Source organism: Solanum dulcamara, chromosome 1 (assembly GCF_947179165.1).
Source record: "Solanum dulcamara chromosome 1, daSolDulc1.2, whole genome shotgun sequence".
Taxonomy (NCBI): Eukaryota; Viridiplantae; Streptophyta; class Magnoliopsida; order Solanales; family Solanaceae; genus Solanum; species Solanum dulcamara.
Window position 1 is genome coordinate 68,774,925 of NC_077237.1, and position 13,913 is coordinate 68,788,837.

A 13,913-nucleotide genomic window follows, 5' to 3' on the forward strand; every position below is an offset into this window, starting at 1 on the left:
ATTATCTAACACTCAGCGGTTTACCCTTCTCAAAATCCTTTTATTTTTCCTAAAAATACAAGACTCACCTTTTCAGCCTTCCAGAAATTCATTGATAATGATGTCGCTAAAATTAGCATACGAGAAATTGATAATTTGATTGGTCAAAATAATTATTTAAGTCTTTTTGTTAAAGTTATGGGAGAACATATTAGTTCCCTCGATTATAAACTTGATGAATTAATTTTATTAGTTAAAACATTAAGTAAGAGTCAACCATCTAATGTTGCCTCCACGTCTGAAAGCAAGACAATTCTTTAGACTCCTACTCATATGCAACGTCCTATAGAAGTAAAAGATTTTAAATCTAATTCTTTAACTAATTTAGAAGCACTTCTTGATAAGAAGATAGCAAATTTAAATGCTAAACCTATTGGTATGATAGCCAATCTTCCAATTGAAGAAGATATTTCTAAACTGAAACTATTTCGCTCTAAAATTTATCATAGCAAAACGGATAGACTAAGTCAAAATAGCAGATATACTACTAAACCTTCTATGCTAAATTACTATTACCCACGTCCTACTCCTCAATATGTTTTAATTGAGGAAAGAGACTAGATTTAGACTAATATATCATACAGTGGTGATCAAATTTATAAATGGAATGTTGATGGATTAATTGATAGACAAGTCTCCATTCTTTTACATCGAATATTGATGTATGCTACTATTTGTAAATCCACAAATTATAATGATGATCATACCACTTGTAAAATGATAGTGACAGGATTTACGGGCCAACTACAAGGTTGGTGGGATAATTTTTTATCAGAAGATGCTTGCACTGCCATTACTACTTCAATAAAAAGAGAAGTAACTACAGAGGCAGTTGTTTCTGAATAAGGAACGTGTCAAAGACCTATCGAAAATATTCGACAAGACGTAGTTTATACACTGATTTTAACCATTTTAGAATATTTTAATGGTAGATTCACCAATCAAAATGAAACTCTTAGAATTCTTCTAAATGGTCTTTCTTGTAGGCATTTAGGAGAATTTAGGTGGTATAAAGAAACCTTTTTAAGTCGAGCAATGGACTTGCCTGAAATTAATATTACTCATTGAAAGACCAAATTTATTGATAGACTTCCCCCTTTATTTGCAGAAAGAGTTCGAAAAACTCTTAGAGGAACTCATTCTGCTATTCCCTATGATATTTTTACTTATGGTCAATTAATTGGCACCTGCACTCAGTAAAGATTAAATCTTTGTAATGAGCTTAAACTATCTCAACAATTAAAAGTTAATAGCAAAAAGGAAAAATCTCAACTAGGAGACTTTTGTACCCAATTTGCTGTAGATGACCCTTCTCATAAAATGGGTAAAAGGACTAAAAATATTTAGTCACTCTAGGGAAGTTAGACCCTATAGAAAACACCGCCGCTCTCATCGGAGCAAAGAAAAACATGAAGTAAAGAAAGCTCACCGTAAATCTATTAAATTTACCAAAAATTTTCTTAAAGAGACCTTAGCAAAATTAAATGCAATGAATGTGGTAAATATGAGTATATTTCTCCCAATTGTAAACTTCAAAAACTTAAGAGTCTAAAACTTAATGAAGATGTTCATGATAAAGTTTATGGCTTATTATAAACTTCTGGTTCAGAATCAGATTATTACTCTGAGTCAGAATCTAGATCTGAAAAATTTGAAATTGAAGTTGAACTTATTAATTTTTCTGATAATGAAAATGATATTTTATCTAATTGTGGTATTAATTGCACAGGTAATAACTGTCCGTATAAAACTAACGAGTTTTATAAACTTAAGTCTCAATTTTCAGATTTGAATATGAATACCATTACTTCTGAAAATATTATTGAACTATTAAAAGAAATTTCTGATGAAAATATGAGGAGAAAAATTATTTACATGGCTTCAGCAACCAGCCCTTAGTCTAATAAAACTGCTAAATCATTTAAATCAAAGATTGACCTTGATACTAAACCTTATTCTTTAATAGAAATTTTTGCTCGTCTTGATACAAAGACTGATACTGTAGTAAGAGACACTTCTTTAGATGATTTAAAAGGTGAAGTAGAAAAACTAAAAAAGGATATTAAATCTCTTCGACAAATTCAGATTATTCATGATCATAGATTTTCTCAATTAGAAAATAATGATGACAAGGATGATTCAGAATCATCACTCCCCACTAATAAAGGGAAAGGTAAGGTTGATGTCTTAACCACCCAAGAAGAAGATATTAGTGAACCTTCTCCTAGACAAAATTCATTTTTAGGAATGTTACAGATTGTAACTGCTCATTGTTGGTATATTAAATGCACCATTTTAATTAATAATGAATTTACTATCACTAATACTTTCATGATTGATAGCGGGGCATATGTTAGCTGTATTAAAGAAGGATTAATTCGTTCAAGATATTTTAAAAAAACTACCCATGAGGTTAAGGCAGCATCTAGGAATACTTTAGATATAAATTATAAATTATCTAACACTCATATTTGTAAGAATAAAGTCTGCATTCCTCATTTTTTTAATTAGTAAAAGATCAAATGCATTCTCCAATAATACTTGGAACCTCTTTTATTAATACAATATATCTTTTTTTTAAAATAGTTGCAAAAGAATTTACTGCTAGTTATAAAAATAAGGAGATATTTTTTTCATTCATAACTGAACCAGTTACTGGAGATATAAATGCTTTAATTAATATGAAATAAAAGCATGTTAATTCTTTATAGATGGAAATATATAGTATGGATATTTTTGATACATTAAGACCTGCTAAAGTACAGGAAAAAATTAAACTAATTTCTGAACAACTGGCCATTGATATTTGTGCCGATCATCCTAGTAATTTTTGGAATAGAAAAAACATATAGTAACTATACAATATGAAGAAAATTTCTGTGAAAAGGACATTCCCACTAAGTCACGTCCCTGTCAAATGAATGCTGAGTTAGTAAAATTTTGTAGAAAGGAGATTGATAATCTCTTACAAAAGGGTTTAATAAAATCATCAAAATTACCATGGTCTTATACTGCTTTTTATGTTAATAATGCAGCAGAGAAAGAATGTGGTATTCCCAGATTGGTGATAAATTATAAACCATTAAATAAAATTTTAAAATGGATTAGGTATCCTATTCCAAATAAAAGAGATTTATTATCAAAATTATATGATGCCAACATATTTTCAAAATTTAATTTAAAATTAGGTTATTGGAAAATTTAGATTTTTAAAGAGCATACTTATAGAACTACTTTTAATGTTTCCTTTGGGCAATATGAATGAAACGTAATACCCTTTGGATTGAATAATGTCCCGTCTGAATTTTAGAAGATTATGAATGTATCTTTAATCCTTATCTGAATTTTATCATTGTTTATATTGATGATATTTTGGTATACTCAAAGACTTTTGAAACTCATATCAAACATCTTGATTTTCAAAAAGATTGTTATACAAAATGGTTTGGTTATTACTAAACACAAAATGAGTTTGTTTCAAATAGATGGATTTCTTGGTCATAATATTTGTCAAGGAAAAATTACAACTATTCAAAGATCAATTGACTTTGCTTCTAAATTTCTTGATATTATAACAGATAGAATTATGCTTCAAAGATTTTTGGAAAGCTTAAATTATATTTCTCCTTTTTATAAAAATCTATCTAGAGATTTATCCCCATTATATGAACGGTTAAAAAGGAATCATAAATCTCCTTGGACTGATAGTCTAACTGAACAAGTTAAATTTGGTAAATAGTGTGTTAAATGGTTACCTTGTTTAACACTGGCTAACCCAGCTTGGCCAAAAATTATAGAAATCGATGTATCAAACATTGGTTATGGTGGGATATTAAAACAAGTGAACCCCAATGATAAATGTGAATACATTATAAGATTTCATTCAGGTAAATGGACTGAAGCCCAGCGTAATTATGCAACAGTGACCCATGAAATGCTATGTATTGTTAAATGTGTTTTTGAAATTTCAAGATGATTTATACAATCAACGGTTCCTAATCAAGACAGACTCTCAGTCGGTCAAATATATGTTTGACAAAGATTTTAAGCATGATGCCTTCAAATTAATATTTGCTAGGTGACAAGCTCAATTGACTCCATTTGATTTCGATATTCAGTAGAAAAAGGTAATTGATAATTCTCTACCTGACTTCCTATCTAGGGAATACTTAACCAATTAAATTAATCATGCATCATTTTGCAGCCTTCTTCGATGATAAAACACTTATAACCATCTTAAAGGCAATTACTTTAGGTGAAGATATTCATACCTTAATTTTGGATATCATAATTTAAAAAATTATAAGAGAAGAAATGGCGCCTTTTCACTTCTCTATACATTCTTATGAGGATGATGATGATCCTTATTATCTTGATCTTGATGATTTCTTTGATTTCCATTAACATGATTTAGTTTTGTAGAAATGGCAGATCCTCCATGGTCTATAATCAGAGGACGAAATAATAATAATCGAGCTAGAGGTAGGGGAAGATCAACCCCTTCACAGAGGTCGTTATATGGCTCATCTGCATCATCATCTAGCAATTTTTCAGTCTTACGATTGGGAAATGGGAGTTTGATAAACTCCAAGGTCGGTGAAGAATCTTCATCCACCCTAAAGAAAGATATTCCTTCAATTAGTCTAGAAGATATTCGAGAAGACGGTCTATTATATGGGCAATTAAAAACATATTTGAAATCCAAAAAGCAAAAAGATACTTTTGTTTCCATGATTAAAGAAATCGATGAGAACAAGAATTATGAAGAAGGACCTGCAAAAGAAATTATATTTCTTTTCGAAAACTCTGATATTCAGAGGAAAGACGACCCGTGGAAGATCTTCCATATGTATTTGGTACGGGAATTATATTTCCCTAGAGATTCATATAAGACTCGAACATATTACGAAACCATATTGATAAAAACTGGAAGTGCTGAATTTCAATACTTCACAACAGAAGAGAATGTTTATAACTTCTCAGAAGTGATCATCGAACAAATTATATCATTTGAAAAGTGGGGAATCTCCACGATGAATGAAAGACAGGTTTGTGTTAATAACATGAACGTCAATTTGACATACTGGGATTACATCCAAGCATTTAATAAAATCTTCTATTATAATAATGATAAACATAAGCACACTTGGTTCATTAAAATTTATGCCAAAATATTCGATGGACCAATTCCAAACTGGTTTATCAGGTGGTGGATATTCCACGGACCTATGGTAAAGATTTTACCATATGAATACCTAAAATTATACAAATAATGGACAAATGTTTTCTCTTTCCTTACAGAGTTATATCTCTCCGACCATGTATGTAATTTGGACAAAATTGACCAAATGTACTTCTTTATTGAATTCTCAATACCATGGATCCATAAATGGCTTCCAGAAATGGGGTTTACCCTAGATGAAAAAATATTGTGCTTATATTGCATATATTATAATAATTTTAGGGATAAATTAATCAGGAAAGATACCAAAACCAAGCAAGTCTATGGCCAAGAGCTCATAGAAAGTATTCGAGAAAAAATATGGGATTGTACGGAGCTACGCCAAAAGAAATTGGTAGCCGATAACTCAGTTAAACACATTGTTCGAAGAATTTTGGTACAACATTGTGATAAGAACGAAATGATCAATGAATGCCTTGAAGAGGTTAAAAGAAATTTGCTTCAAAATCTTAATCAATATGATAAATCTGACACCTCTATAAAGAGTGAAGCAAGCCATGATATCGTCGATGCCTAGTCCGATGGATCCAGGCCCATATTATCTGACATTGAGTTTGAGAAAGTAGAAGAATTCCTCGAATCATTACAAGACAAAGAAGATTTCCTTAAAACAGCTGTCAAGGGTAAAGGAAAAGCCGAATGAGATGATCATTTCGGACCCTTAAATGGTTGAAAAATTACTGAGCCATGCTAGGATATACTCCAAGTTCAGTAAAAATGAAGAAAGTTATTTTTTTATCAGCAGTAGAGACACTTTATATTAACAGTAGATATACTGTTCTAGGGACCCATATAAGGGACCCACTTTTATTCGTTGTGTCTCCAAGCCCTCCTATATAAAGGGCATTTATTTTCAGTTTTGAGGCAGAAGTTTTTAGCCTACCTTCTCTCCTCCCTCTCTTTCTCTCTTTTGTAAATATTTTCTTTGTAACAAATCAAGTTTAAAGAAATAAAGTTATTGACCATCAAGTTTAAAGAAATAAAGTTATTGACCATAAGTAAAAACATCATAGGGAATAGCAGAATGAGTTCCTCTAATAGTTTACTACTACATCACCTTGTCTATGTTTCTCCTTTATTATATATATGTATATTTACACACACATACACACACAAAATACAAATTTATTCAATATGTATCTACACATGTATATATAATATTTAAACAATATCGCTACATTAATTTCAACACTAAAATCACCATAAGTAAAAAAATGATGACAACGAAGAAGAACAAGAAAATATAAGAATTCACAAAATACTTGTTAACAATATATCAATCTTCTATAATAGTGTATAAGTTGTATTTATGCGTCCATATACACTATTGTACATTATTATATATTGTTATACAAATGAATCTTATCAATGAATCTTTACAGGTTCTTTTTCTTTTATGAGCCTTTTCTAAAATTGTAACTCAAATTTTCTCTAAATCACTGCAAATTTAAGTTTGAACTCCCATTGTTGTCTCCAATCAATTGGAACAACACTCAATAATGTTCCCAAGCAAATGCAACAACTCTTATTTCAAAATTAATCTCAAATTTCATATTCGAGTTTGAATTTCAAACTCAAAATCTCATATGTGGCTCAAATTTAAAACTTCAACTCTTTAATGGAGTTTTTTTAATCAATCAAATTTCAGTTTCATTAAATATATGAATTTTAAGTTTTCAACACTAAAATCATCATGAGAAGGACGAGGAGGAGAGAAAAAATATAAGGAGGAGAAGAAAATGTAGAAATTCACCAAATACCTGTAAAAATATATATTTAAATCTTGTATTATAGTGTATAAGAGGTGTTTATACATCCATATTCATTATTGCACAATATTATATAATGTTATACAAATGAATCCTATCAATGGAACTTTACATGTTCTTCTTCTTCCTTGAGCTTCTTCTGAAATTCAACTCAAATGTTCTCTAAATTATTTAAGATATAAGTTTTGAATTCCTATAGATGTTCCCAATAAATTGGAACAACATTCAATATGTTTAAGCAAACCCAACAACCACTATTTCAAAATTAATCTCAAATTCTATATTTGATTTTGTCTTTCAAACTTAAAGCTTCAACTCTTCAATGGAGTTCTTTTTAATCAATCAAAAGAAAGTCTTAGTGTTAAATCAACAAAGACTTTCTTTTTCTTCTTCGCCTACTTCTCCTCCTCCTCCTCCTCCTCTTCTTCGTCTTCGTCTTGTTTATCAATCAAAAGAAAGTCTTAGTGCTAAATTAATAAAGACCTTCTTTTCCTCCTCCCCCTCCTTCTCCTCCTCCTTCTCCTTCTCCTTCTCCTCCTCCTTCTTCTTCTTCTTCTCCTCCTCCTCCTCCTCCTCCTTCTTGTCCTTCTTCTGCTCCTTCTTTTGCTCATTTATTTTTCTTTTTCTTCTTCTTCGACTTTTTTCTGCCTTTGTTTCTTCTTTATTGCCTTTGTATAACACCTCAAAAGTCCTTAATCCACACCAGATCACGAAAAGATTAGAGGTCAAATTTATTTACAGAAAATTGGAAATCACGAGCAACATCTACAGATTGTAGATGAGGCTTGTATATCATGTTTCAAAATAGAAATTTTTTCTAAATTTTATGAATGGTGTTTACGACTAGTGGAATGAACCATGAATCATAGATGGCGCTTGTAAATTAAGTTTAAAATTGGGAATTTAGTTCAAGTTTCATGAAAAAGGAATATAAATTGTAAACCCATTTAGGGGCCGTAGACAGGCTCATAGATCAAAATTTTAAATCTCAGATTTTAGCCTGATTCTTATGAACCACGTTTATAGATTGTAGATGGAATTACTAACCGTAAATGGGTCTTGTAGATCAAACTTCATATATTCAAAATTTCCACCCGATTTAATGGAAAAGATCTACAGTCTGTAGATCAATCCACAGATAGGATCTACGGTCCATACATTAATACATAGACCATAAGTGGGCTCATGGAATCTGTCAATATCAGTTTTTATTCATGGTCATATTGGTCTTTTTTCACACTTTCAACCCCTATACTATGTTATTTTATCCTATCCTAAGTGGGATTAAGGAAATTTAGTCGACCTAACCCTTACCATTCATATCCTAATACTCAAAAATCAAAATCAGTACACCTGAGGTTCCTCTCAAGAATGAACTAGGGTTCCATTGCTTCAACTCCCAGTTCAAGGTTTCAAACTAGTATCTTCCATTCGGGGTATGTGGGTTCATCAATGGGTATATTAACCCATTGAGTCCCAAAATAAACCTACTTTTTCCAGTTTATGATTCTATAAAAGTTAGGGTTCTTATGTAAAGCATGAGTTTTCTTTAATTTTATCATTATCCTTCATTAATGGTTTGTTTATATGATTTCACCTATAAAATAATACTTTTGAATGGATTTTTTCATGAACCCTCAGTATACAAATATTGCATGTCTTAGGTTATCAGTTTTTTGAATTTATGATGCTTTCAGATAAAGTATATATCTGTTATTATTAGTATTCATGAGCTACTCAGACTTATCCATTTTATTAGTACCATTCAGTATTAACTATTTATTTGCATTATCAATTTATCAGTATGTTTTAGTTGGGAGCTTACTTAGCACCGAGCAGACCTCGGGATGAAGGCTCACCCATTAGTTAGAACTGAGACCTTTAATAGCAATCCCTAAGTTCCATAATCACGTGCCACTATAGGTATTTTAAGGGTCACCCATTAGACCAGTACTAATATACCTTAGTCCTTTATCAAGATTAGTTTAGTGGTATCATATTAGCTCATATAAGCTTTTATATACTGGTAAGATATATTTAACTGTTTTGATGGATACTATACATCAAACTCCATGATTAGCTCACATAGTTATATCTTAGTTTATAGTATCTCCCCATAATTTAGTACCAGATATTGCATGAACTTGTAGTCATTTATTTTTATCTTTAGTATGTATCAATGCATGTTTACTACTTGGTCATTGCATCAGTTTATGTTATTTCAATTCATCATTTCCAATTCACCATGTTCAGTTAGTAGGTTTATCATGCATATCCTACATACTCAATTTACTCAAAGTACTAACCACATACTGTTGTGCTATATTATTTTATAATATAGGTTCAAACGCTCAGTATTGAGCTCGCAGTTAGTACGATCTCCTATCAGTTCGGTAGTAGATTTTGCTGAGTCCTCATCTTTTGAGGACAATCCTTATATTTTTTTATTAGTCTTTTAGTTTTCAGAAAGTTAGTGTTAAAAACAGTCAGACATAGTATCAGCTTTTATTGAATGTTTAGATATTTGCTTATTTAGCACTTGGTTTTAATAGACCTTTTAGATTCAACTTCCGTATCAGTGTTTTAGTTATTATTTTTATGTATATTAGTGTCATGCCAGACCATGATTTTTTTGGGGTCACTTGTAGCTCTAAACACTATGTTAAGACAAAGGGGATAGTCTCAGATCGTGAAAATCTTGGTATCAGCGCATCAGGTTTAAGGTTTCCTAGGGTATCTGAAAGTCGCATTAAGTAGAGTCGTATTGATAGGTGAGAAGGGTTCCACATTTATGATATAAGGCTATGAAATATTTTATAAAATACTTCACTTCTTTAATAATCTCAGTCATGAGATAGAGTTCAATACTATATAATCTCCTTCAAATTCGTGTTCTATGTGCTTATAAAATTATGCCTCCAGAAAAGCTTACATCATAAGGAACAAGAAAGAGGATCAACTAGCACCACCAGCTCTAGCATACCCTTTCAATAAGCAAGTGTCCCATGTTGAGTTTAGAGCTACTTTTTATATGCCAGCACAGGCCATGACCACTCAGGTTAATCAATAGGTTGTTTCTCAAGTTAAACCAAATGGGAATACAATTATCGTAAGGGTATGAAATTGCACTCACAAGAATCCTCAAGAATTATATGATTTTAAGGTAGAGGAGGATCTACAAGAGTTTATTGAGAGAATCCAAAAGATTACTCAGATTATGGATGCTACTCCCGCTGAGAGTAAAGATTAGTCGCTTACTAGTTGAAAGGAGTGGCTCAAATTTCTTACAAATAATGGAAGGGAGATAGGGTTGCTGATACAGGACTAGTTGATTGGGACAAATTGAGGCTATATTTTGAGACAGGTTCTTTTCACTTGAGATAAGGGAAGCTAAGTTCTGGGAAATCATTAATCTGAAGTGGGGTAACATGACTGTGAAGAATTACTCCATGAAATTCACTCAATACTCTAAATATGCTCAAAATACGTGGCTAGCTTTAGGGCATGCATGAGTAACTTTGTCTCCAATATTTTTGATATGGTTGTAAAAGATTGTAGAACTATGATGTTGATCGAGGAGATAGACATCTCTAGGTTGATGACTCATGCCTAGCATATTGAAAAAGAAATGGTCGAGAAGAGTGTTAGGGAAAGAAGAGGGCTAGGGTAGATAGTGTAGACTACTTTCAGTAGAAATTGGGTTGTCGTAATCTCTCTCAATTTTGTCAGAAGTATTCAAGTCCAGGCCCATCCTCTACTAGTGCCCAGTCTCCAAGTTCTGATTAGAGAACAAGGATAGAGCGCCAGGCTCTAAGTCACAAGGTAGTGTCACTAGTGGTCTCACTTTTTTAATTTGTTAGAAGTGTGGTAAGATCCACCCTAGGGAGTGTCTGGTCGGTAGTGGTAGATATTTTGGATGTGGTAAGTTAGGTCACATATAAAGGGAGAGCTCAGTGGCCTCTGGTATGGGCAAGGAAGTTCATAGTAAACTTAGCCTAACCCTTCAGTAGCTCTAACAGGTCTCCCGACTCAGCAGGGTGCCTCATCTAATCTAGGTGGCGGTCAGTGCCACAATTGATTCTATGCTCTTTAAACTTGAAAAAGTTAGAAAGATTCCCCTGATGTAGCCACTAGTATGTTACCCGTCTTTCAGCTTGATGTTTATGCATTATTAGATCTAGGAGCCTTACTTTATTTTGCAACTCTTATATGCAATGAACTTCATAGTCAATCCCTAAATCCTATTAGAAACTTTCTTAATCTCTAATCATATTGGTGAGTCAGGCTTAGCGAAACAGGTATACAAATTGCATGGTCTTAATTTTTTAGAAAATCACCATAGTTGTTCTAGTAGAGTTAGACATACTTGATTTTGATATCATTCTTGGCATGGACTGATTATACTCTTGTTATGGCTCAATCGACTGTAGAACTAGAGTTGTTAAATTACAGTTTCCTAATGAACCAGTCATAGAATAAAAAAGTAGTACCTCAACTCCTATAGGTCGATTTATCTCTTACCTTAGAAATTATTTTCTAATGGTTGTATCTACTATTTAGTCTGAGTTATGGATACCAGGTTGAAACTCCAACCCTCCAGTTAGTTACAGTGGTGAGAGAATTTCTAAAATTATTTCTCGAAGATCTTCTCAGAGTTCCTCCTAAAAGGAAAATTAATTTTGAAATGGACCTTCTTCCAGATACCCTGCCTATCTCTATTCCTCCATACAAAATGGCTCTACGTGAGCTTAGAGAGTTAAACAAAATCAATTGAAGGACCTTCTAGATAAAGGTTTCATCAGACCCATCATCTATCCATGGGGTGCTCCAATTCTCTTCGTGCATAAGAAAGATGGTTCTCTCAGAATGTTCATAACTTACTGTCAGCTGAAAAAAATCACAATAAAGAATATAAGTATTCTATTCCCAAGATTAACAACTTGTTCGACCTACTTTAGCGTGTCAGTTTCTTCTCTACGATATACCACATATCAAGCTATCATCAACTTAGAGTCATAGAATATGACATTTCAAAAACAACCTTCAGAACTCGGTATGGTCACAATTAATTTGCGTTCATGTCTTTTGAACTAACGAAGGCTCTTACAATATTTATAGACTTGATGAAGAAGGTTTTCAAATAATATTTACACATGTTCATCATTGTTTTCATAGACGACATCCTTATTTATTCTCGGAGCGAGCATAAGCATGCATACCATTTGATTGAAGTCAGTAGCATTCCTTGGTCATATAGTCTCTAGAGAAGGCATTCAGGTCGATCCTTAAAAGACCAAATCAGTTAAGAATTGACCTAGACCCTTTTATCCTTCAGATATTAGAAGATTTTAGGGTTTAGATGGTTATTACAGATGGTTGATTGAAGGATTTTCCTCCATTGCCTCTCATTTTTATAGAATAACTTAGAAGAAATACAAATTTCAGTGGTCAAAAACTTGTAAGATAAGTTTTTTTAAGACTAGACTTACATCAACTCTACTTTTGACTCTACTAAAGGGTTCAAATGGGTTTATAGTTTATTCTGATGCTTTCAAAAATTGACTCGGCATTGTAATGATGCAACATGGTAAGGTCATAGCTTATATTTCCAAGTAACTCAAAGTCTATGAGAATAATTACTTGACTAACTATCTTGAGTTAGTAGGAGTATTGTTTTCCTTGAAGATTTTGGTGGCACTATCTTTATGGTGTTCATGTAAACGTGTTTACAGATCATAAAAGATTATAGTACATGTTCAATCAAATGGACCTATATATTTATTAGAGAAAATTACTTGAGTTATTGAAAGATTATGACATGAGTGTTCTATACCATCCAGGCAAATCCAATGCAGTGGCATATGCTCTAAAAATATTTTCCATGAACTTGTTACTCACATCAATGAGGAGAAAAGTGAATTAGTTCGTGATATTCACAGACTTTCTTGCTTGGGAGTTTGCCTAAAGGATTCAACAAAGGGTGGAGTATTTATTCATAATGGGTCAGAATCTTCTATTATGATGGATGTTAAGTCAAAATAGAATGATGATCCAACCTTGGTTGAGCTAAAAGAAATAGTTCTTAAAAGGACTGTCGAGCCTTTCTCCCAATGGGAGATGGCATGCTTCATTTTCAAGACCAATTATGTGTCCCAAATGTTGAGGCAGTAACTACTATCAGAAGCTCACAGTTCTCGATATTCTATTCACCTAGGAGCCACCAAGATGTACTGCAATCTACATGAAGTCTATTGATGGAATGGTATGAAGAAGGATATACCAAAATTTATGGCTCGGCATCCAAATTGTCAATAGGTCAAGGTTGAACATCAGAGACTAGGGGTATGACTCAGGATGCCAATATTTCTTTCTTAGAAGATAGAGGATTTAAATATGGACTTTATCTTAGGTTTGACTTTCGACAACATGATTCTATATGGGTTGTTGTATACCGGATGACTAAGAGCTTATTTTCTGCCAGCCAAGACTTCATATTCAACTGAGAATTATGCTTGGATTTATGTTCAGGAGTTTGTGAATTTGCATATAGTTCCTTCATCCATCATTTCAAACAAAGGTATCCAATTCACTTCTCAATTTTGGAAGTCATTTCAAAAAGCTCTTGACACTCAAGTTAAGCTTATCACACATTTTCATCCATAGATAGATGGGATGGTTGAGAAAACTATTTAGGCCTTAGAGGATATGTTAAGTGCTTGTATGATTGAATGTAGAGGTAATTAGGACGATCACTTGCCTCTAATTGAGCTTGCTTATAATAACAGTTACCACTCCACCATTCATATGGCTTCATTTGATGCACTTTATGGTAGGAGGTGTATGTCTTCTAGGGTGGTTTAAGG